Source organism: Adiantum capillus-veneris, chromosome 21, assembly GCF_014529385.1.
Source record: "Adiantum capillus-veneris isolate H3 chromosome 21, ASM1452938v2, whole genome shotgun sequence".
NCBI classification, from domain to species: domain Eukaryota; kingdom Viridiplantae; phylum Streptophyta; class Polypodiopsida; order Polypodiales; family Pteridaceae; genus Adiantum; species Adiantum capillus-veneris.
The window spans coordinates 114,520,974-114,545,965 of NC_140951.1; the positions used below are offsets into that span (position 1 = coordinate 114,520,974).

At 40.3% G+C, this 24,992-nt stretch overlaps 1 pseudogene; it reads left to right on the forward strand.

The window, feature by feature from the left end:
- Positions 1-459: 459 nt before the first annotated feature.
- LOC147431576 (uncharacterized) lies at positions 460-2,653 on the forward strand (annotated as a pseudogene).
- The last annotated feature ends 22,339 nt before the right edge of the window (positions 2,654-24,992 follow it).

Below are 24,992 nucleotides of genomic sequence, written 5' to 3' on the forward strand. Positions count from 1 at the left end.
AAAATCATCAAATCGGGTGAAAGATTCATTTTGGAGGCGGAGTTTGGGCAAAGCAACAAAATCAACACAAGGCTCCAAGTGGGAAAAGTGTTACTTTAAATGGAGGTTGATACTCTATCGTGAGATTTTTTGCATCATTGAAGGTTTTGAATACGTTTATTTTGTTTGTGATTAAAGTGAAGTAATATTGTGGAGTGTAAGATGCATTAACACACGGTAAAATCAAGTATATAATCAATTACATTTAGAATTTTGTGTCTTTAGAATGGGGCTTTTTACACTGAAAAGACTAGAGAACGTGACAACACTAAAGTGTGATATTGTCGCGCATCCGAAGATTGTCCCAATAAGGATAGAGCTTTTCAAAAAAGGATCAATATGATGCGCCATTTAGAGAGTTGTCATCAAATTTTCATCACCATTCCAAAGCTACCATGTGGTCGACCTTAGGAGGGAGAGATGGTTCAAAAGCCCACATCTTCTAGAGCAATCCGGCAAACCAAAAAGCGCTTCACTAACTTAGAGTTCAAGATTAAGAATGCTAGAAACAAGCATCTACTAGATGTAAAGAAGAGGGCCCCGATCATATGGGAACGTCTACAACATCGACCACGTCAAAACAAAAGCGATGAAACAGATGATGAATGGTTAGATTCATATGTGAACGAAAAGATGGAGCAATGGGAGAATGGGATGCCACATCGTGTGCAAATGATTGAACGACGTATCAAAATCGACTACGATGACGTGGTATGTAGCTACTAAATGCATTTGTTTTTCTTGATACATAGTGTAAGCCAATCATTGAGTGAAGAGTAACTATTAAATCTTTTGACTATACATCAACAATAAAGAAGGGAAAAAGAAAAACAAAAGAAGGAGATGGAGGAGCAAGCTAATGAGAGTGATGAGAAGGCACAAGAGGATAATGTCCTCGAGCAAAACTATGAGAAGCCCACTTCTGTAAGCCACTCACCTCATCCAACTCCAAATATCCACATTGTATTGTTGTCCGATACAATGTATTAAAACATTTAGTGTTAATTTTATTGATATAGATGTCATTTGGAGTTGAGAATACACAATCGCCCATGGCTCCGTGAAAGTCTTGTAGAAGATCAATTTCAAACTCAATTTCTTTGATTGCTGGTACGTGACAGATAGGGCTTTATATCGAAGTAAGATGAAAAATTGATTTTCATTAGTTCTTTCACTTATGGTTCTAATTTTGTTATGTTCTCTATATTCTTCCACGTAGCCAAAATTGGATGCTAAACCAAAAACTCCTACTACACCTATAGAGATAAACTCCCCTATGGGGAGTAGTGGGACTAGAGATATCTATGGCATCATTTCTCAAGGTGTTTTTGATTGGAAAAGTCCACCTACATCATCTAAGACTTCCAAGTTGGAAAGGTGACTCCTCTCTCCTTGACCTTTAGCTTTGTTTTTTGTTGCATGCACAATTAGTGAATGGAATGATGTATTTTGATATGGGATTGTGGTCTTTATAGTGGCATGGTCTTCCGTTTGAGATTAAAACGTTATGGCATAGCAGTGGATTGCGATATAAACCTCATCAATGACATTGTATCCAATGAAGCCAATACTCAGTCAATGATATGTTTGCCTTGTAAGTCTATTATTTTCTTCATTACTTGTTGGTTTTTTGATTGATTGAGTGCTAATAAGTAATAAACCACACGTGGATTGTAGATGGATGGAGCACATTTTTTCTAGTGCCATTATTGAGCATGTTTGGTTCGTGGATAGTTTGTGGTTTTCATATATGCTCACAAATACAAGTCAACTTGCTGTGGAGAATTTCTTTGGAAAGGTGGACTTAGTAGCCCAAACATTTACATTCTTTGATCCAATTATTAGTAGGTATGAGGAAATTTATCTTGCCTAAGATTGCTAGAGTTTGTCTTAAAGTTTAATTAATAATAGAATCTGTGTCATTTTAGATCACATTGGATTCTCATGGGATTTTATATTGGCAATATTCACCGCTTGTCTGGGTTGCCATTTGGACAAAGTTCACTCTTGTTTTCGACTCTTTATCCATGTGCTCAATAATTGACTACTTGCCACACATAGAGAGGTACTAGTCAAAATTTATTTGTTGTATGTATATATCCATAATTACTAATAAGTACTAACGCAAAACGAGTGTGGTTTTCTTAGGGCACTTGCACATTTTTCCAACTACTGCTCACATGAGGTTATTAAGGAGGAGCTTTTGAAACCTTGACATTATTGTCACATTGACTCAATAGAAGTTTGATGAGTACTTTTGTAGGTTTACTATAACTGCCATTGTTCCTTGGATGAGATCTTTCTTAATTGACGCTTTTTGTAATAGACACCTATGCAACCAAATGGGTTTAATTGTGGCTATTATGTCATGACAATTATGAAATTCCTCACCGTGGGAGGTTTACAACACAAAGGTCAAGGCAATGGGTATGCTTTGGGGCTTTTTTCAATCAAAAAATTATGTAGTTATTGTGTGTCTCATATGTTTAACTTGTGTATGCTAAAATTAGTTGTTTTTTTGTAGCTATCGAAAAAAATGTTCAAGCATGAGGATGTGGAGGAGATAAAGAAAAGCTTGCATAGTTGGACCCAAAAGCTCTTGGTTGATCATTAGGGACTTTATATTATGGGCCATGGCATGTCACCTTTTATGGCGTTCCATTTTACTCTCTTATGGCGATCATGATTTTTTGTATTGGCCAATTTTGTAATGGAAACTTTTTGAGAACAAACAATTTTTTTTTTTTAAAGCCAATGCCTTGTGATTATCAAATGGAGCCTTTGTAATAGTTCTTTTCAATGAGAGCCAATGAGCATATGAAAGGGATTTGAGTTGTATTGATAAGGTATTGAAATAGAGTTTTTATGCCACATTTTTTGCATTAGTGTATCAATTTTATTTTGAATTGTGGTTGATTATGGTCTTGAAAATTTTGGCCAATGCCATGCAATTTTCAAATGGAAACTTTTTTTTCTCAATGAGAGCCATTGAGCATATGAAAGGGATTTGAGTTGTATTGATAAGGTATTGCAATAGAGTTTTTATGCCACATTTTTTGCATTGGTGTATCAATTTTAATTTAAATGGTGGTTGATTATGGTCTTGAGAATGAAAGGCAATGCCTTGCGATTTTCAAATGGAGCCTTTTGTAATAGTCCTTTTGAATGAGAGCCAATTAGCATATGAAAGGGATTTGATTTGTATTGATAAAATTTTGCAATAGAGTTTTTATGCCATACTTTTTGCATTGATGGTTGATGATGTTCTTTGGAATAAGAGTCATTGTGCACAAAGTTGAGAAGTACTTACAAGGTAGTGAAATGGACAAGATATGCCACAACTATCCCTTTTTTGCTTTGGTCTTCTAATTTACTTCCAAATGTACACAAAGTATCTTCCAAGGGTGCACACTAAGCTTGGGTAAGACACTGGAAAAAAATATACTCGGGTACCCGAGTATACTTTTTTCCAGAGAGGTGAAAACCCAAATATGATGCCATAATAAGAGATGTGGCAACAAAGAAATGTCATGGCGAGGTCATATAGTTTATATCACTCTCAATAATCTTTGAGAATTGAAAGAAATTGAGATCTACAACCACCAAGAAAATGGAAAATAAAACTTCAAATAAAATATATTTGAATTGGAATGTGTTCTCTATACACAAGGAGAATCCTCATAGCGGAAGCAAGGACCCTAATCTTGTTACAACCATTATCAAGGCTCAATGTGTAGATGTGCTCTTCATTTTCAAAATCGGGATACTCACATGCCACTATTTGACAATAAAAACTACTAGAGTAATCACAAACCTGAGCACCTTGCCCCACAATGCTCTTCTCAGCACCATCAGAGCAAGTTTTTTTGCTAAAGGCAATAATGCATGACATGTATGACACAAAAATGTACTAGCAGGATCTACAATTAATGTCTTAGTACAACAATGAGGGCACCAAACTTGCACCCTTCCTTCAAAACGCACTCGATGTCGACCTCGTTGATGCTTTCTCCTTAGTACACCTGTGTGATGAGGTGGCTTTGGGTGTTGGTTAGTGGCTATGCTCACATGATTGGGTTGATCAAAATCTTCTTTGGCTCTTTCACGATGACCATGACCTAAACGAGTTTGAGTCACATGCTCTTGAATTTGACGCACACTACCACCAGTTGGCATGTCTATTTAAGATGGGGACACCAATGATCTCAAGGCATCTCTTGCCATCGTCAAATGGTGCATGATTATCTCTTTCTCTTTGCCACTCTTTGATGGTAGTCATTCTTGTATGGCTAAAAGGGTTGCCTAGACTTCTTTGAAGGTAGTGAGCACCTCTTCCTCTTGCAGTTTTTCACCAACATCAATGTCGTTAGAGTCACCACACATCATCTCGTGTGCATTTTCCACCATGGGAAAAACGGTATTCAAGTGGGGAAGGTATCACATGACTATAAGACAAATGACATATAAGTGTTTACATTCTGAACCCCAATTTGGATCGTCACAATAGTTGCTTTGTAAGCTCACATAGTACCATATATTTGGAGTAGTCATGCTCCATATTTGAAATTGCAACAACATCTCATCCACAACTTGCAAGCTTGTTGGGTCCTCTTTGTATCTTTGCAAGAGCTTCTCCCCTTCTTTTAGCCGATGTGTGTGCCTTTTAGATGATCCACTTTGCCCAAATTGCTTTGAATCGGCTATCACCAATACATATTTTATGGATATTAGGATAGTTTCTGAGTAACAAGCAATAGAAAGTTACAAAACCATACCCATTTCTTGCTTTTGTTTGAAGAATCTCAACTAGGTTCTCCCCATGAGAATGTCAGTCTTAGAGTATCTCACAAGGGCATGCAATAACTCTACAATTGATCGATTGATACGTGCTTCCAAAAGGGTATACTTTATGTACTGCCACAATCACTCTACAATTTTGTAGTGTCCATGTTGCCGTGATTGAAAAGCCTTCCAAACTTTGGCCATCGTTTTCTCCACATGCAAGAATCCCCACACTAACCATTTGTGATGTATCGAACTATATTCTGGTAGGATGCATATCTTTGAAGCAATAGTTGGTATCTTCCCACAAAGTCTTCCTCTGTTGCACTATGCATGAGATTTGACATCTCCACGTATATATCTCCGCACATCTCCATGGGAACCTTCCACAGGAGGAATGTACTATCACAAAAAATTTCTGCTATTCACAAAACATGCTACAAGAAAAAGAAATACTTGTGGAAGAAGATTTTCAACCCAAGCCTTCTTGGTGTGGAACCAACACAGCAACACATGGCAAGAAATTTGGGATCGATCACCATTTGCCTCATGCATCCAACAATGCGGATCTTCCTCCACTACATTGAGTAAGGCTTCAAGTTCGTGTTGTGATTTGTCAATAACAAGAGCACTAGGACGGATATATCCCATTTTAGAGAACACTTTACAAAGTGTTAGCTCTAAAGCTATAACCTCATAGAGACCACCAACGTCTGAGATGCACAACATGAACCATATTGGAATACCCACACCAAGTTCATTGGGAAGCATAGCCCCAAACAATGGTAGACCAAATGCATTTGTTTTGAAGGTACTATCAATTGCCCACGAGTTATTTTGAGAAAAACGCATAGCTATCTCGAGCATCCATTCATCTTGCAATGTTAAGATGAATGGTCTATCTTTTGGATCCATGGCATTGGGATTGTATAGTTGGACGTACAATACCTACATGTAACAATTTATCAAGACATAGTAGTTATGGTAAGGGTACTCTCATTGGTTTGGATCTCACCTTATGTAGTTTTTGCAAGGCTAAAGCTTTCATATACATTGCTGCCCAATCATCATTACTTACTCTATCTGTAAAAACAATCCACACATGCCATAAATTTTCACATTCTATTACACTCACTAAAGATTCTAATCACATGTAGTTGTTTAGAAGTACATTGAATGCGAGCTCGATTTGACAACATTTGGATCTCCCCTGCGATCATAAACAATCTGTAGATTGTGCACTCTAGTATGGAAGCCCTTTCCATTTGGATCTTTTCTTTGGACAATGACAATTGTGTAACATGGCGAGAGCTTCCAACATCAAATAAGTCATCCAGGCAACATTTTATGACACGTGGGTGAATTGGCAAATGATAAAGATCACTGCTTGACCCAGGAACATGCCCTTGATGGACTGGATTGACAATAATGCGAACATCGTCATGTTCCTCTATGAACTCCACTTGTACCTTGAATGTGCAGCCACACTTCTTTGATGTTCACAGTTGCGTTATCAATCCACTCCGCTTGGGTGTTCCTCCTCTATGGCATATGTAGTCCACTTTGACTTTGGAAGGTGTATGCTTCTTTGATGATCGAGCACTCACTAGCTTGACCTTGTGCTCTATCATTATATGTGTGAGATGCTTGTCCACATTATCTCTATTTGTGTTGATTATGGACATTGCTGGCTTATTGAGATCAAAATCACTACATCAAGTATTTGACATGTGAGGATTCTTTTTAACAATTCATCCACATGAGTTTACAAATGCCTTGATGTAAGCTATAGGTATTCCATGGTGATGAATATCAATAGACCGTTTTACCTTGAGAGCTTCGAGCGTTGAAGTGACTCCTTGGTGTTGTTCACCACCTTCATTGCAATGAGCATGTATAACAATGCTTTCCGAGTCCTCAATGCAAGCAATCCGTAGCTTGGGTTCCACTTTCAAGCAAAGTCCAAGCAAACCATCTTCAACCTGTACCAAACAAAGGCTCTCTTGTATTCTTTGCCACTTCTTAAGATCTAGCATTTCCCTAGAGTCATATTCCTTCAAAATATCCAAGGGTATGGACATTCCTTCATGTAGAACCATCATCATTAAGTTGTAAGTTCCTCTATCAAAAGAGAAAAATGTTGGTGACAAATATTGGAGAGGATCAACCACAACCACATCTAATGGTTCAATGTTTGAAATATTACATGACTCATCCTCGCTTGTGCTATCATCGGAGTGATTTTCAAGGTCATCACTTATGAAAAGCCAATCCATGGTAATCAAGAGTACCAAATATGTTTAATACATAGGGAAAAGTGTGAGTAGTAGAATAGTGGAGGTTATGGAAGCAATAATGCTTGAAAACTAAGAGGAGTGGTGTGTGTGTGCAAGGAGAGAAAGCAATGGCATGTGCTTGGAAATAGTACTTCACTTTCACAAGCCCCCTTCCCGGACTCTGGAAAAAGGTAAACTCGGGTACCCAAGTTTACTAAAATACCCGAGTTTACAAACTGACCAACGTATGCTTTGATTATAGCACTATCATCATAATATGTAGAGGGTACAATCATGAAAGCTAGAGGAAATCTTTATAATTCTCCACCATAAAAGCACCTTACATGCTTTACATACAAATTTAAAAGTAATCCAAAATCCCATCCGTGGTCCCCATCAAAAGTAAACTCGAGTACCCAAGTTTACTTTTGTACCCGAGTTTACATTTTTTGTGCCGACAAAATCAACGGATCTCCTTTGTAGATGTGACTCTTAGCCCATTTCCACCCTTGATCCCATCTCCCATGCCTGTGTTAGATATAGCTGAGGGCAAGTTAACGACATATATGGGCAGCTACTACCCCTGCCCAAATCTCTCTCCCTTTTGGCACATACGTGGCTGCAAGCAGGGATGTGGTGGAGGAAATGATAGTGTGTATTGGTACGTGCATCCAAAAAGCCTGCTGCAACCTGCAGATGATTGGATGCACATAGGGATATGGCGGGTTTCGTCCTTGATAAGTAACCAACCAAAGATGGCCTTCACATAGGACAACCAAAATGGAGGGTTGTCTAAATTAGAAGGCCCTTTATCCAAAACTAAATCAGTCTCATAGGCCAACCTTTAGGAAGTTGGCGGGTGGTAAAAGACAAAAAATAAACTTGTGACTGTAGGTGGAAAGGAATAGCTCACTTGCATTAACAAGTTACTCCTCATTTAGATGGCCTTCTAAAATCTAGAGGGTGGTTCAAGGACCCTCTACATTGGAGGTGCTTCTAAGATGTGCATCACATTTACTGTGTTGTGGAAGGTCTATGAGAATACATGTTTTAATTTGGAAAGCCCTATAAAACCACCACTATGTGGTGTATGTGGTTACCTTCTTAAGGCCCCTCTCACATGGTTTGTGGCAGGTGGTCTCCTTTCTCTCTCACCCGTGCATGGGTGGGAGAGGATCAAGGGTGGGCGTGATTTTGGGGGGCCATGCACAAGATCAAGGCCATAAATCTGGCATAATGAGTTTACAAATATCCCAAATTTACAAAATTTCTCGAATTTACCAATCCGCTATGTTCCATATGTATAAAAAAACACACTCATAAAGTGGTTCAATCACAAGCCTCCTAGGGCAAGTTCCCAAGTTCAAGTCACAAAGGATTGAGGGGTGGGTGTTGCCCGAATTACTTTTTTGCTCAAATCTACAGATTGGAAGAATTATGAAGCTAAGCATAAGTGTAGGGAGACATTATGTTCTCTACATGGATGGGGGCACAAGGTGATGACGCTTTCTCTGAGGCCCATCGTTTTAACACGATCCTCTAAACGCTTACATCTTCCTTGAGCTTTGGCATTTCAAACTGAATATTTTTTTAGGCCTAGGATTTTCAGGATCCAAAGATAAGTATGAGAGTGCAATTGGGGTATCAATTGATGAAGACTATAGACAAAAATAGAATTAAATCTACTATGTTTTGAAATGGGGATCTTGCAATCGTCGTTATTGATCCATTTGTTGAGCAAGTGCTGGTTATGGTTCGACACAAAGTAAACTCTAGCAAGGATGAAGTTCTTGGGTAGACTTATATCACCAAACATAAGTGGGAAATACTTCACAACAGCCAATGTGAAACCGCTAGTGAGTGAGCTGGCAAGATGAATGGTCATCACTCTTGGTAGGTAAACCATGTTGGTGAAGTCCCAACCATAGTACTACTAGTGGTGATCCTTGTGTCTGCTACCTCAAGCTAATGATAAATGTAGGCAAGAAGTCATCAAAGTTTTCCATGTGTTGGGCTTGATATCTCAACTCTCCCCCTCAAGCTTAGCATTGAAGTTAGGGTTGCAAGAAAACACACACAGTTTGGAGAAGACGAAGGAAGCTCAAGGCACACAACAAAGAGTGTTTTACTTAGTGTGCAATTGAAAGATTGATAGCCCTAGAATGATGGGTGTATATACAATGCATGGGGGGGAAAAAACTCCTAAAGAGGGAAAAATGCCCCGGGGGTCCTAAGTGTGTTTACACACATCCCTACAACATGTATATGGTAACAAATCCCCCTTGGAGTGATGCGGTGGACGAGAGCTAGCACATAGAGTAAGGGAAGTGCCATGCCTTGAGGACATGATCAGTCCACAAAGGGGAGTAAGCCCAAAGCTTTGCGGAAAGCTTCAAACTTCTCACGAGACAATGCCTTTGTGAAAATATCTGCAAGGTTGTCCTGTGTTGGCACATAAGCCAAGCTGATCTCTCCTGTTGAGAGCCTCTCCCTGACATAGTGGTAATGCACCTCAATGAGCTTTGTGTGAGCATGAAAAACTGGGTTCCTTGCAATTGACAATGCGCTCTGACTGTCAGTGTAGATAGTGTTGGCAGTGTCCTGTCCAACACCCAAATCATCCATAAGGCATCTGAGCCATACACACTCAATCATAGCTGTCATAAAATCTAATGTCTAACCAACCCAAATTCTTTTATCATATTAAACTAATCATTTAATGTGGGAGAATAAATAGGAATATGGGTTAGAATATAGACATGTGCTTATGGATCTATCTCAACATGGGCCAAAGGTTTAAGGGGTCCAAATGAGAGATGGTATGTTAAAGAGACATGCTACCTAATGGAGCTTAAAGACCTTAGGGTTAGCTTCATTAAAGACCTCCAAATTCCTTTGACCTTAGGCAAGCTATGGATGACCTTGAGGTGGGAACCCTACCCAAGCATGAGGTGCTTGTCAGCTTGATAACTAAAGGGCTAAAAATGTTTGTAGGAACCTTGCCCAAAGCTTGAGGTGATTTTTATGCTTAGAATGACTAAGGTTCTTGAAGTGTTTAATTCAAAGATAAACTCTCAAGAGGCATCAACTGTTTCCATGCTTGATTGACTAAGTGCTTGAAGTATTCAATTCAAACCAAATGACTTAATAAGCATAAAAGACACATGTTCAAATGATCCTCCACATGTGACCCTCATGATATGCTTGAATCCTATTGGATAGGTTTTAAAGGGGTCCAATAAGAATTTAGATGCATAAAAATAAATAATTAAGTTCTTTCTCTCAAAAAGAGGACAAAGAGGACACATGTCCAAATGAAATAATTAAATAATAAGAGAGAGAGAGAGAGAGAGAGAGAGAGAGAGAGAGAGAGAGAGAGAGGTGGACAAAGTATGAGAGAGGGGTATACTCTCCCACACACACACACACATTCTCTCATTGTGTGGAGTGCAAAGTGCAAGAGCTCCATCTCCTTCTCCAATCTTGTTGAGAAGTGGAGAGCCTACACTTTAACACTCTTGGATATGGAATGCAAATCCAACCAAGAGCCATGCTTCAATGCTTAATCTTGCCATCTTCTTCATCTTCATTACTATGCTATTATGCTATGCTAAGAAAGAAGAGCGATGATAAGTGAGGAACTATTTCTTTCTCCTATGGATGATTCTTCTTCCTCTTCCCTATCCTCATTCCCCGCTATCTCTCTCCACCTTCAAAGGTGTTTGAGGCCTTGGGAGTGAGGCTTGGGATAGTTAATGCTTTTTGCAAAGTTTATGGTATGCTTGTGATGCATGAAGCTTTCCATATTCATTGCATCACCTAGGTCACAAGGAACACAAAGATTGTATGGTATCAAGTCTCTCTTGATGAGAGAATTTATAATACAAACGCCTTTTGGAGGGGAGACCGGCTCCAAGTAAATCCGGTCCTCAACCATTGTCATTTTCTCTAATACTCTCTCTTGCAAAAGTATTGTTCATGCCAGGTTAATTACGTACTATGTTATGTTGCTACCATCAATTAAGTTCACCCTCTATGTTCTCAAAGTAATCTCACAAAAATGCTCACTCTAATTCTCTTAATTCTGCTATTCTCAAAGTTCACAGGACATTTCCATTACATTGGTCTTCGAGCATTTGGTTTCTCTTTTCTTGCTTAAGAAGGGAGGTCCTTAAGTAGCCTATTAATGGTTGATTTTGTTAATTATATTAGGGTAAGTGGGACTGGGATCTATTAATGGTTTTTTTGAGCCCACTATGTGGGATATGGTGCACACCTTGTGAGCTTTGGTTTTAATAATGGGGTCTTTTTAGACTTGCCTACGGCTTTACCATTATTGAGCCATAAGAAGTCCGAAACGAGATATCCCTCGACAATTCTGCTATGTTAGGCCCACCCTACTACTCTCTATAATTAACCAATTCGAGCCCTGGGTGTAGATACTTAAGTGCTTATTTTCAAAGGCTAAGAGGAGTAGCAAGTAAGGTTTTGAATTGCCAAAGAATACACTAAGTAAACACATAAGTATAATTAGCATGGCTGACAATAGCCAAGAGAGTAGAATGAACATTGATAACTTTAATTTTGCACATGAAGGTGCTAATGATGATACCCCCATGTTTATCAATTATCTTGTTATTAGGTTGCATCAAGCAATGGGCAACCCTACTTTGCAAGCCGAAGTTACTCAAAAACTTCGTGCTTATGGGATTTCCCTTCCACTCCAAGAGGAGAGAGAGAGCTTAGGAGGCCTCTTGATGAGACCCCCAAAAGAAGAATCTCTCCCATATGAGAGGAGGAATCTAAAGAGATAGAAAGCACTGAATCCCTAAGTTCCTCTCAAGATGTGGCTCCACGAAGATGGCGGTCTAGATGATTGCCAACTCCTCCCATGAGGAAACGGTCAACACACAGCCCTTCTCCTTGTCACGACGGTGGTTTAGACGATCGCCAACTCCTCCCATGAGGAAACGGTCAACACACAGTCCTTCTCCTTGTCCTTCCAAAAGGGAAGACATGAAACAAAGGAAGAAAAGGTCAAGAAATCTATGGATATTCTCCTAGAGAATACAAGAGGGGAGGACATTGCAAATCATACCCTAGATGGCGAAGATCATAAAAGCTCAAGAAGTTCAAAGAGGGAGGAAAGATTATCTCTTTTCTCACCTATGATGGTACCTTTGGTGCCATCAACAAAGTAGTGGCCTTCATCCAACAATTTGATGCGGCCTTTGGAGACGAGGGCTTCACGGAGTCCTCCAAGCTACGCCATGCAGCTATGCACTTCCAAAAATTGGCTTGTCAATGGTGGGCTAGCCTTTATGGCAACGGTGAAGCCCCAAAGACATGGAAAGCTCTATGAGTTTCCATCATGAAGCAATTCCTTGCAAGCGATGAAAAGAACAAAGTACTTATCGAATGGTGTAGTTTGAAGCTTCTCTCACATGAGTCTATTCACAAATATCTAGACAAGTTTTGGGATTTACATCTCAAGGCTACCGTCTTCCACAAGACAGACTTTGCCGAGGAAAAGCAATAATTTTGTGCGGATTACCTGAAGAAACGGCCTAGTATATCAACTCGCAATGGCCTGGTTCTATCACCAAAGTAATCCACCACATCATGGTTGCTTCCTGCGTCAATTTTCAACAAGGGGCTAGACGGAATGTCAAACCCATGGAAAACAAAGACAAAAATTATGCAAAGAAAAAAACCACTGCCCAAAATTCTTCCCAAGGCACTTCCTACAACAACAACAACAACAATATGTCCAAGGAGAAGGGAGTTTACAAAGGTAAAAACAAACTCTCTCATAAAGAGCTTGAAACTTTTCGCAAGGACCATAAGTGTTTTAAGTGTGGGGAGCAAGGACATGGCTATCATTCTTGCCCCAAGAAAAATGCTCGCAATGAGACTCCTAGAGCTTCCACCATCGAAGCTCCAAAGAAGGATGCTCATTGCAAAGGATCATCTCTCTCCTATGCTTGGGGAAAGGTACGGGAGCATGATGCCTTCATCTTGTTTGACCCTGGCTCTACTCACAACTTCATATCAATGGAGTTGGCCAACAAGTTGGGCATTTAAGCTTTCAATATGGGAGATATTGTAATGGTTGACACAACTTTCAAGGGACAGCAAGCCTACCTTACTCCCTTGACTAGGAAGTTAAGGCTTCATGTCCAAAGCTATGTTGACAAAGAAGACTTTTTCATCTCTCCTCTCCAACATGAGGATGCTATCCAAGGGGCTCCATGGTTTGATCTCATGGCTACCAACATGAAGCTCCCTGAAAGGAGAATCTACCTCATCTACAGGGGAAAGAACATGTATATAGATGCTAATGAGTCAAGTCATACTATACCACTTGTAAATTCACCAGCTTTTGATAAGTCAATGAAAAGCTCGATTTCTTCGTACGTGATTTTTGTCAAAGAATCCACTAATGACGCTAATGATTTATCAAATGAAAATGGTAGGGATCAAGAAGAGTTAGACTTGTCTACTTTTCTAAATGGATCCCAAAATGTTTTCATCGATGATATCCCTATGGGCTTACCTCCAAAACGAGGGGATGATGACCATTGAATTGAGCTCCTACAAGGAAGATCACCACCTAACAAGCCTCCTTATTGAGTTTCCCAAGCTGAACAAGAGGAGATCATGAGGCAAGTACAAGAATTGGTAGACAAAGGGATGGTGAGGCCTAGCTCCTCTCCCTTTTGTTCTCCAGGCAAAAGAAAGATGGTACATATCGTACGTGTCTGGATTATCGAGCACTAAACCATATCACTATCAAAAATAGATTTCTCGTGCCTCGGGTAGAAGATCTGCTTGAGAAGCTACAAGGTTCTACCTACTTCAGTGGGATTGACCTTAAAAGTGGCTACCATCAAATAAGGATAGTGGATGAAGATATCTTGAAGATCGCATTGTGTACAATGTTTGGTCTTTATGAATATCTAGTCATGCCTTTTGGCTTGACCAATGCACCTGCCACATTCAATCGTTTGATGGAGAAAATATTTAGACCCTACCGCAAGTTCATTGGAGTTTTCTTTGATGATATCATCATCTACTCCAAGTCCTTGGAGGAACACAAGCAACATCTCCAAGTGATTTTTCAAGCATTGAGGGAGAACAAGCTTTTTCTCAACCAAAAGAAAAGTGATTTTTTCCTTCAAGAGATTCAATACTTAGGTCATATTATTTCTCAAGTTGGTATTTTTATGGATCTATCAAAGTTAGAGGTAATAAAAGCATGGCCTAATCTAAGGAATCTACATAAATTAAGAAGCTTTATTGGTATGTGTGCATACTATAGTCGCTTCATAGCAAAATTTTCTCAAATGGTGGGACCATTACATGACTTAATAAAGAAGAACATTGAGTATTCATGGACTGCTAAAGAGAAAAATGCTTTTGACAAGCTCAAAGAGAAGCTTACCTCTCAACCAGTCCTTATACTTTTGGATCTCTCAAATCCATTTGAGGTCCAATGTGATGCTTGTGGTGATTGCCTTGGAGCAATTTTGCTTCAAGAAGGGCATGCCATAGCATATAAGAGCCGAAGGATCTTATATGCTCAATACAGATGAACGGGTCCTGGGCATTTATGAGAAAGAGGTTTTAGCTATTCTACATGCCCTAGACACATGGAAGCACTATTTATTGGGGACTCCATTCATTTTACGAGAACAGACCACCAAAGTCTCAAGTACTTCATGACGCAAACCAAGCTTTCCGACAAACAAATGAGGTGGGAATTTTTTTTTTCGCAATTTTATTTTCATATTGCTCACATTGCTGGTAAGCACAATCAAGTGGCCGATGCACTTTTACGAGATGACCAAAAGTCAATGCAGTGTCTATAGCAACTCACAATGATCTATCTTCTATGATAGATGAGTATGCTATTGACCCTGACTTTAAAGATGTAATGTCAGCCCTTACTTTGGGGAAGAAAGGGAAACCATTCACCTTGGAGGATGGTTATCTTCTCCATGGCAATAGGGTACGTGTTACCCCCTCCCTTCGTGAGAAAGTCATGCATGAGTCCTATGCTCCTTCCTATGCGGGGCATAGAGGCATTCAACATACTCTTCAAGGAGTAGAGACATACTTCTAGTAGCCTACCATGAAAGTGGACATATAGGAGTATGTTTCAAAATGTGTGGTATTCCAAAAGACTAAGTATGATAGAAGAAGAAAAGTGGATTACTCCAGCCATTGCCAATCCCTAATTCACCATGGGAGAGTATATCCATGGATTTTATCTTTGGATTACCCAAGTCTATCCATGGGAATACGAGAATATGGACAATAGTTGACATGTCTAGCAAGCAAGCACACTTTATTCTTGTCAAAAAGACTATTAAGGCACACCAAATGGCAATCATCTTCATATCTCAGATTTTCAAACACCATGGATTACCAACATTCATCGTGTCAGATAGAGATCTTAGAATGACCAGTAAAGGTCTCTTTGAAAATCTAGGCACAAGATTGAATTTCTCTTGGGCCTATCACCCACAAACGGATGGACAAAGTGAGATAGCCAATCTTACAATACTCGATCTACTAAAGATTTATGTTATAGAAGTAGATCAACGCTCACAATGGGAGAAGTACTTATCCCTTGTAGAGTATGCGTACAATAATACTGTCCATACTACTACAGAAAAAGCACTTTTTGAGATCATAGAAGCAAGACCTAAAAGTCCCTTGCTGCTTAAAGTACATGGGAAGATCTTCATTGCTGATGAGTATAGCCGTGACCTACAAGAATCTTTTCAAAAGGTTAAGGAGGCTACATCCATCTCTCAAAAAAGGCAAAAAGCTGCTTCTGACAAGCACAGAAGGGCCTTAATGTTCAAAGAAAATTATTGGGTCTTACTTAAGTTTCCCAAAAATCTCAATTGAGGCAAACGACCGGCAAAAATCCTATGGGCCATCAAAAGTATTATGCTAAATTAGCAAAAAGATACTATGGTCCTTTTCAAATCTTGAAGCCAATCAATGACATGGCTTATCAACTCAAGTTGCCCAACCATTGGCTCATACACAATGCTTTTCATGTGAGCCTACTTAAGCCCTACAAAGAGAGCCACCAAGAGAACCAATTATTGAAGACTCTCCAGAAATCAAAGACCAAGAAGAGGTGCTGCAACCCAAAGCTATCCTTCGGCATGAAGACAAGGTACTACGGCATGGTAAGATTATCCGACTGTATCTTATTAAGTTCAAAAATCATCCTTTTGAAGATGCTAGATGGATGCAAGGAATACAACTTAAGGATAGTATGAACCTTGTCAATGCTTACAATGTTGCACTAGAGTAAGCAAATATAAATGCTTTCTAAATGAACAATGTTTTTGTCTTATAAGATTAATTCTTTTTTTTGTGCACAAATTTAAATAGTATGCATGCTTAGAATCATGTTTGTGATGACGATGTCACTCAAGCACTAAGTAGAATTTGTCACTCTACTTTGGGAGTACGATATGGACTAAAGAGAATATATGCTTGTGGTAGCTACGTCTCCCAAGCACCAAATGGACTAGTCATCCATTCTAGAATGATGTCACAGGATGAAAAGGGATCCTCTACCTGCTACGAAACGTAGACTAATAACTAAGACTTTATCTCTTCTACCTCATAGTCGAAGAAGACTATGATTTCAAGAGAGAGGTAATGTCATAAAATCTAATATCTAACCAACCCAAACGATTTTCTCATATTAAAATGATCATTTAATGTGGGAGAATAAACGAGAACAAGGGTTGGAATATAGACATGTGCTTATGGATCTATCTCAACACGGGGCCAAGGTTTACGGGGTCCAAATGAGATATGGTATGTTAAAGAGAAATGCAATCTAATGGAGCTCAAAGACCTTAGGGTAGCTTCATTAAAGACCTCCAAAAGCTAGTGTTTAAAAGTCCTTTGACCTTAGGCAATGACCTTGAGGTGGGAACCCCACCCAAGCATGAGGTGCTTGTCAGCTTGAACTAAAGTGCTTGAAATGTTTGTGGGAACCTTGCCTAAAGATTAAGGTGATTTTTATGCTTAGAATGACTAAGGTTCTTAAAGTGTTTAATTCAAAGATAAACTCTCAAGAGGCATCAACTGTTTCCATGCTTGATTGACTAAGTGCTTGAAGTATTCAATTCAAACCAAATGACTTAATAAGCATAAAAGACACATGTTCAAATGATCCTCCACATGTGACCCTCATGATATGCTTGAATCCTATTGGATAGGTTTTAAAGGGGTCCAATAAGAATTTAGATGCATAAAAATAAATAATTAAGTTCTTTCTCTCAAAAAGAGGACAAAGAGGACACATGTCCAAATGAAATAATTAAATAATACGCGAGAGAGAGAGAGAGAGAGAGAGAGAGAGAGAGAGAGAGAGAGAGAGGTGGACAAAGTATGAGAGAGGGGTATACTCTCCCACACACACACACACATTCTCTCATTGTATGGAGTGCAAAGTGCAAGAGCTCCATCTCCTTCTCCAATCTTGTTGAGAAGTGGAGAGCCTACACTTTAACACTCTTGGATATGGAATGCAAATCCAACCAAGAGCCATGCTTCAATGCTTAATCGTGCAATCTTGTTCATCTTCATTACTATGCTATTATGCTATGCTAAGAAAGAAGAGCGATGATAAGTGAGGAACTATTTCTTTCTCCTATGGATGATTCTTCTTCCTCTTCCCTATCCTCATTCCCCGCTAGCTCTCTCCACCTTCAAAGGTGTTTGAGGCCTTGGGAGTGAGGCTTGGGATAGTTAATGCTTTTTGCAAAGTTTATGGTATACTTGTGATGCATGAAGCTTTCCATGTTCATTGCATCACTTAGGTCACAACGAAGACAAAGATTGTATCGTATCAAGTCTCTCTTGATGGGAGAATCTATAATACAAATGCCTGTTGGAGGGAGGATCGGCTCCAAGTAAATCCGGTCCTCAACTATTGTCATGTTCTCTAATACTCTCACTTTTGCAAAAGTATTGTTCATGCCAGGTTAATTACGTACTATGTTATGTTGTTACCATCAATTAAGTTCACCTTCTATGTTCTCAAGGATTTGTAATCTCACAAAAATGCTCACTCTAATTCTCTTAATTCTGCTCTTCTCAAAGTTCATATGCCATTTCCATTACATTGGTATCCAAGCATTTGGTTTCTCTTTTCTTGCTTAAAAAAGAGAGGTCCTTAAGTAGCCTATTAATGGTTGATTTTGTGAATTATATTAGGGTAAGTGGGACTGAGATCTATTATTGGTTTTGTTGAGCCCACTATGTGGGATATGGTGCACACCTCGGGAGCTTTGGTTTTAATAATGGGGTCTTTTTAGACTTGCCTACGGCTTTACCACCATTATTGAGCCATAAGAAGTCCGAAACGAGATATCCCTCGGCAATTCTGCTATGTTAGGCCCACCCTACTACTCTCTATAATTAACCAATTCGAGCCCTGGGTGTAGATACTTAAGTGCTTATTTTCAAAGGCTAAGAGGAGTAGCAAGTAAGGTTTTGAATTGCCAAAGAATACACTAAGTAAACACATAAGTATAATTAGCATGGCTGACAATAGCCAAGAGAGTAGAATGAACATTGATAACTTTAATTTTGCACATGAAGGTGCTAATGATGATGCCCCCATGTTTATCAATTATCTTGTTACTAGGTTGCATCAAGCAATGGGCAACCCTACTTTGCAAGCCGAAGTTACTCAAAAACTTCGTGCTTATGGGATTTCCCTTCCACTCCAAGAGGAGAGAGAGAGCTTAGGAGGCCTCTTGATGAGACCCCCAAAAGAAGACTCTCTCCCATACGAGAGGAGGAATCCAAAGAGCAAGAAAGCAATGAATCCCTAAGTTCCTCTCAAGATGTGGCTCCACGAAGATGGCGGTCTAAACGATCGCCAACTCCTCCCATGAGGAAACGGTCAACACACAGTCCTTCTCCTTGTCAAACCGATGGTCTAGACAATCGCCAACTCCTCCCATGAGGAAACGGTCAACATAGAGTCCTTCTCCTTGTCACTCCGGAAGGGAAGAGAGGAAACAAAGGAAGAAAAGGTCAAGAAAGCTATGGCTATTCTCCTAGAGAAAACAGGGGAGGACATCGCAAATCATACCTTGGATGGCAAAAATCATAAAAGCTCAAGAAGTTCAAAGTGGGAGGAAAGAGTATCTCTTTTCTCACCTATGATGGCACCTTTGGTGCCACCGACAAAGTATTGCCCTTCATCCAACAATTTGATGCGGCCTTTGGAGACGAGGGCTTTACGGACTCCTCCAAGCTACACCATGTAGCTATGCACTTCCAAAAATTGGCTCGTCAATGGTGGGCTAGCCTTCGTGGCAATGGTGAAGCCCCAAAGACATGGAAAACTCTACGAGTTTCCATCATGAAGCAATTCCTTGCAAGCGATGCAAAGGACAAAGTACTTATCGAATGGCGTAGCTTGAAGCTTCTCTAACATGAGTCTAGACATTCACAAATATGTGGAAAAGTTTTGGGATTTACATCTCAAGGCTACTATCTTCCAAAAGACAGACTTCGTCAAGCAAAAGCAACAATTTTGTGCGGTATTACCTGAAGAGATGGCCTACTATTTCAACTCCCAACGGCCTCGTTCTATCACCAAAGTAATCCACCACATCATGGTTTCTTCCCGCATCAATTTCCAACAAGGGGCTAGACGGAATGTCAAACCCATGGAAAACAAAGACAAAAATTATGCAAAGGAAAAACCAATGCCCAAAATTCTTCCCAAGGCACTTCCTACAACAACAACAACAACAATAGTTCCAAGGAGAAGGGAGTTTACAAAGGTAAAAACAAACTCTCTCATGAAGAGCTTGAAGCTTTTCACAAGGACCATAAGTGTGTTAAGTGTGGGGAGCAAGGACATGGCTATCCTTCTTGCCCCGAGAAAAATGCTCGCAATGAGACTCCTAGGGCTTCTACCATAGAAGCTCCAAAGGAGGATGCTCATTGCAAAGGATCATCTCTCTCCTCTGCTTGGGGAAAGGTACGGGAGCATGATCACTTCATCTTGTTTGACCTTGGCTCTACTCACAACTTCATATCAACGGATTTGGCACCAAGTTGGGCATTCAAGCTTTCGAGATGGGAGATATTGTAACGGCTGACACAACTTTCAAGGGACAACAAGCCTCCCTTACTCCCTTGACTGGGAAGTTAAGGCTTCATGTCCAAAGCTATGTTGACAAAGATGACTTTTTTATCTCTCCTCTCCAACATGAGGATGCTATCCTAGGGGCGCCATGATTTGATCTCATGGCTACCAACATAAAGCTCCCTAAAAGGAGAATCTACCTCATCTACAGGGGAAAGAACATGTATATAGATGCTAACGAGTCAGGTCATACTATAGCAGTGAGGCAAGCTTTTCCATGCATGGGAACCCCCCCATATATTTTTTCTCTTTTACCAAAATATTTCCCATTATATAAGTTACTTTTGAATTTTTCTTCTTTTTTCACAAATGTTTTAGCTTTTATTAAATAAATAAGACTTATGCTAATCAATCACGATGTAGTATAAATAAGTAAACTTTCTTTGTTGATCTCTCTTTTGACCTTAAATATTAAATATATATATTCTAAATTACATTATATATTTTAGTATTTTCTAATATATTTTTCATGTATGTATATTATTCCACCCTACCAAATATTTTATTCACTAGTTTTCATTTTCAAACCTCAACCCCACTTTCAAATTTCAATAATACCTCCATCTAGATGATTGCCAATCTTTTCAAAACTCTAGGTCATGTTTTCATACACATGAAGGAGCTTACATTTGAAGGCAAGAGAGAAGTCCACTCAAAGGGGACCACCAAAAGACTTTTGCAGCCACAAATAATACATTATTTGGCTGAATTTTTAAGTAAAGAAGAACCCCGAATCTGAAGGAGCGTTCAACATGAAAGATGTAGCTCGTGATCTCAACTTTTAGCTTAAATTTTTTCAAAATTTTTGGAGTTATGAATGCGGAGCTATGATTTTTGTAGTGGACCCCAGTTTTCTCATGTAATGGTGACACAGGCCATCCCTAGTTTTCTTCCCTCCAGAATGGCTATGGTTCTACAAGTATTCAAGCATGATTACAAGAGACAAGGCTCTTTTAATGAGGTCTTGGCAAATCTAGAGTGATTCTAACACCATTTTTGGAGGATCCATCCTCATCAACAAATATCCACCTTCGACAACCTCTCTTATAATTTTCTTACCTCTCTCTTCTCTCCCTAATAAGCTTATGTCTAGCCAAAGCTGGACTATTGTAAATATTTCCTATCCTCTACATCCTACCCACATTCTCTCTTCTTCTCTCTCTATTGACTCTGGTATTTTAAATAATGAGGAGACAAGATGGGAGCCACAGTCACATGCACCCCATTTTCCTAGTCACGAGAGTGGGACACTCACTTCAATTAGAAATATTGCTAAATCCTCTCCTCCTTCCCTATATAAGGAGGCCATGAGAGCTCACTAAAAAAGAACACACACAACATCACCAAAGAATACACTATGCATTGTGTGTGCCTAGTGCACACACACACACCCACACCATCACCATCACCATCACCGCAATCACCATGCTCATCTTGAGCATGACCTCTACACCCTTAGGCTATGGAAGATGAAGGGCAGCTAAATGAAGGATGATGGCCATAACCCTCGTGCGAGTCTTCGCCATCAGCTCCCACCTATCCGCCATGTGCTCTACCACTCTCTCCCTTCTCATTCCCCTACCCTATGCTCCCCATTTCATCGCCTTATTCTCTAAATAAAGCTTGAGGTTTTGTGAGTATGTTTTCCTGCAATGTTTTGTCCATGTGAGGTGTACGGAATCGCCACCTAGTCTTGTGTTTGGAGTGAGCTTGTGTATGTGTGAAGGGTGTGCGGATTCGCCATCCTTCTGTGGTGCCTAAGTACTAAGCTGCAATACCCCCTCCCTCACTCTCTCTCTCTCTCTCTCTCCCTCACTTGATCTCATTTCCCTTCCTCTTCATCATTACTCCCAAGAATCCATCTCTCTTGGATGAAAACTTTGTTATGGTGGTGTGTCGTTTGCGTCCTAGCCGCTGAAGCTAGGTGGTGCCCCCTGTTTGCTTTACCATGACAGGCTCGAGGCGCACCTTTCGGTCCCCGGTGTTTTAGAGGCCGTCGGGGTTCGGGGTTCGCTTTGCTCCCTTCATTTGGTGCCCCCACGGAGGAACTTTTCATGAAACCCTTCACTTTACAAGACTGAAACCCCTAAACTATTGTGAATGGATGAATGGCTAGGAGGATTTGCTAATTGGACGACAGAAGAAGAAGAGCTCCAAGCACAACTAGACGAACTCTGCATCTCCATCGAAGCTCGAGTGCCAGGCGTAACGATAATCGATTTGCAATGGGAGAGTCAACCAACACGCCAAACCCAGTGGATATACATAGGCCAAGTGCCAAGAAGAAGAAGGAGAAGGTCGAAACCATGTCCACAACCTACAACCAAGCCACAACAACAAAATGGAAGGAGCTCTACACAATAGAGAATCAACACTATTCTACTTTGAGAATCGGGTAACTCAAGTCACCGAGGTAATTATCACAGTCAGTTTTCAAGTCGCACCTGATGCTGCAGCACAGATAACGGAATCATTGGCTCACACCTTCACTAGAGAAACTAGGGATCTACTGAGTTTGTTTCAGAAAAGAACACCACCCTCTCCCACAAGCTTGGACAGTGACTAAGCACCTCTAAGCTTCACATGAATCAGTACAACCTACCTCAAGACAGATCACACATACCAACACGTGTACGCTCAATCAAGGTAATACTGGATTTGAAGGCTCACTACCAGCACGTCATTGACACCATGCCGGGTGGGGAGCGGTTTTTGGAGGTTCTGGCATCAGATCAACCATTTGTTTTACCTTTGGTACAAGGCAATGTACCGTTTGAAGTTTTAATCTATGTCCTAGTATAAGAGGGTATACACATCTCCTTGTAAAGAAGAAGAAAAACTTTTGCAAGCTAAGCAGTGTGTCTTTCTGGCTCTCTCTCAGTAATCATGGCAAGTGTAGCATTTTCAACATTTAAAGGAAAGAAGGGGGAGGATTTGGTAACAGACTTCCTAGATGACTTTGAAGTAGCATGTGTAGTGAGCAACAAAGATACGGATGAATCCCGGGTTAGAATCTTTAAGCATCTCATGAAGCTAGAAGCTAGATCATGGTACAATGCACTTCCACAAGCAACCAAGGATGACTGGGAACCCTTAAAAACCGCTTTTAAGAGGCGCTTTGGGGGAGGTACCACTTCAGAAAAGTTGTGGGACAAGTTGAGAGACTTGAAGCAGGAGGGTCTTTAATAATATGCCACCTATGAGTCCAAATTTGTGGATTTGTGGGAACGGTGGGTTGAGTCACTGGCAAGGGGGGAAGCTGCACCCGATTTCCTAAAAAAAGATCGGTTCATGCATGGCTTATGGCCGCTTCTCAAGGAGAAGGTGAAAGGTAGATTCCCGGCTACGTACGAGTTAGCCGTTGAGATTGCTCGCCTTAAGGACAAGAAGCCGCGAATGAAAGCCAAAGAAACCGAGTCAATAGAAGCAAGAACATCGCGTCGACCAGCAACTAGGACAACCACCATTCCACCACCACCACCGGCTCTTGGGGTAAGAGACGACCAACAAGATATGTTGGCCCATATTACTGACCAACTGCAGAGTTTGTCTGTCCACTTAATACAGCAAAGGAGGAGTCAAGAAAGAGATCAAGACCCTGGAAGAGCACGACGACAAAACAAAGAGTATCACTGCTACAACTGCGGAGAAGACGGTCACGGTATGTACTACTGTCCCAAACCACGACAAAACTATAATAGAGGAGGTAGGAGGAACCAATTGTCACCCCGTAGAGAAAGAACACCCCCACCCCGAGCACCAGCCCCACCAACACAAATTCTACGTCTGACACAATTACCACTTACAATCATCCTACGCCCACCATCAATTGGTACCCGCACACCAAGTATCATTGGTCTTGCAGAAGAGGTCAAGATGAAGGTAACCGAAGAAGGGTCAAGCGAGAAGTTTATTCAAAGAACTGAAGCAGTGGAATAAGAGGTTAAAGAATCAAAAGATGCTACCCAGGTGGGGGAGTAAGTCAAGAAAATTGTGTTACAAATGTGAGTAAATCTTTAACCTTGAATGAAATAGGCACCAAAGCGATCAATCGACAACATTGGGCAGTAAGGGTAAGAAGGTGTAAAGTGTTGATTAGGCCTCGTCAGAGTAAGAGGAATGCAAAGGGCATGAAAGATACAAGAGAAGAGGAAGACCAGCCTGCTAGCAAGGCTTTGCAGAAGGTGGACAACATATCAAGCAAAGGGGAGGGCTTTGAAAACGGAAGCCTGTGCACCAACATGGACCCAGGACAGTGTAGCAAGCTAAAGGAATCTTGCATCAAGGCAGTTTCACTTGAGGACCATAACGAAGAGGTAAGTATGACTGAAGGTTTGGAGTTGGATATTGCTCCAGAGGCTTGGCAGCCGAGCAAGACTTTATTGTGTAGTGTTATAGACTTAGAGATGGGTAATGCCTCTAGTCTACTGAAGGGTGTTATAAACTTGGAGATGGGTAATGCCTCCAGTATATGTGAGGATGTTCATAGTAAGTTTGATGATCAATATGTTTCCAACCTTTTAAGGATGTTCCAAACTCCTCCACAACACAGCATTGTGTTTGCATGGGATGCATCAGACCTATGGCTATGGCTAGCCGCTATAACATATAGAGAGAAGATCAGCATGGAGATAAGAGCAAAGTAGCCATAGATAGACAAAAACCTGATAGAATGCAAGAAT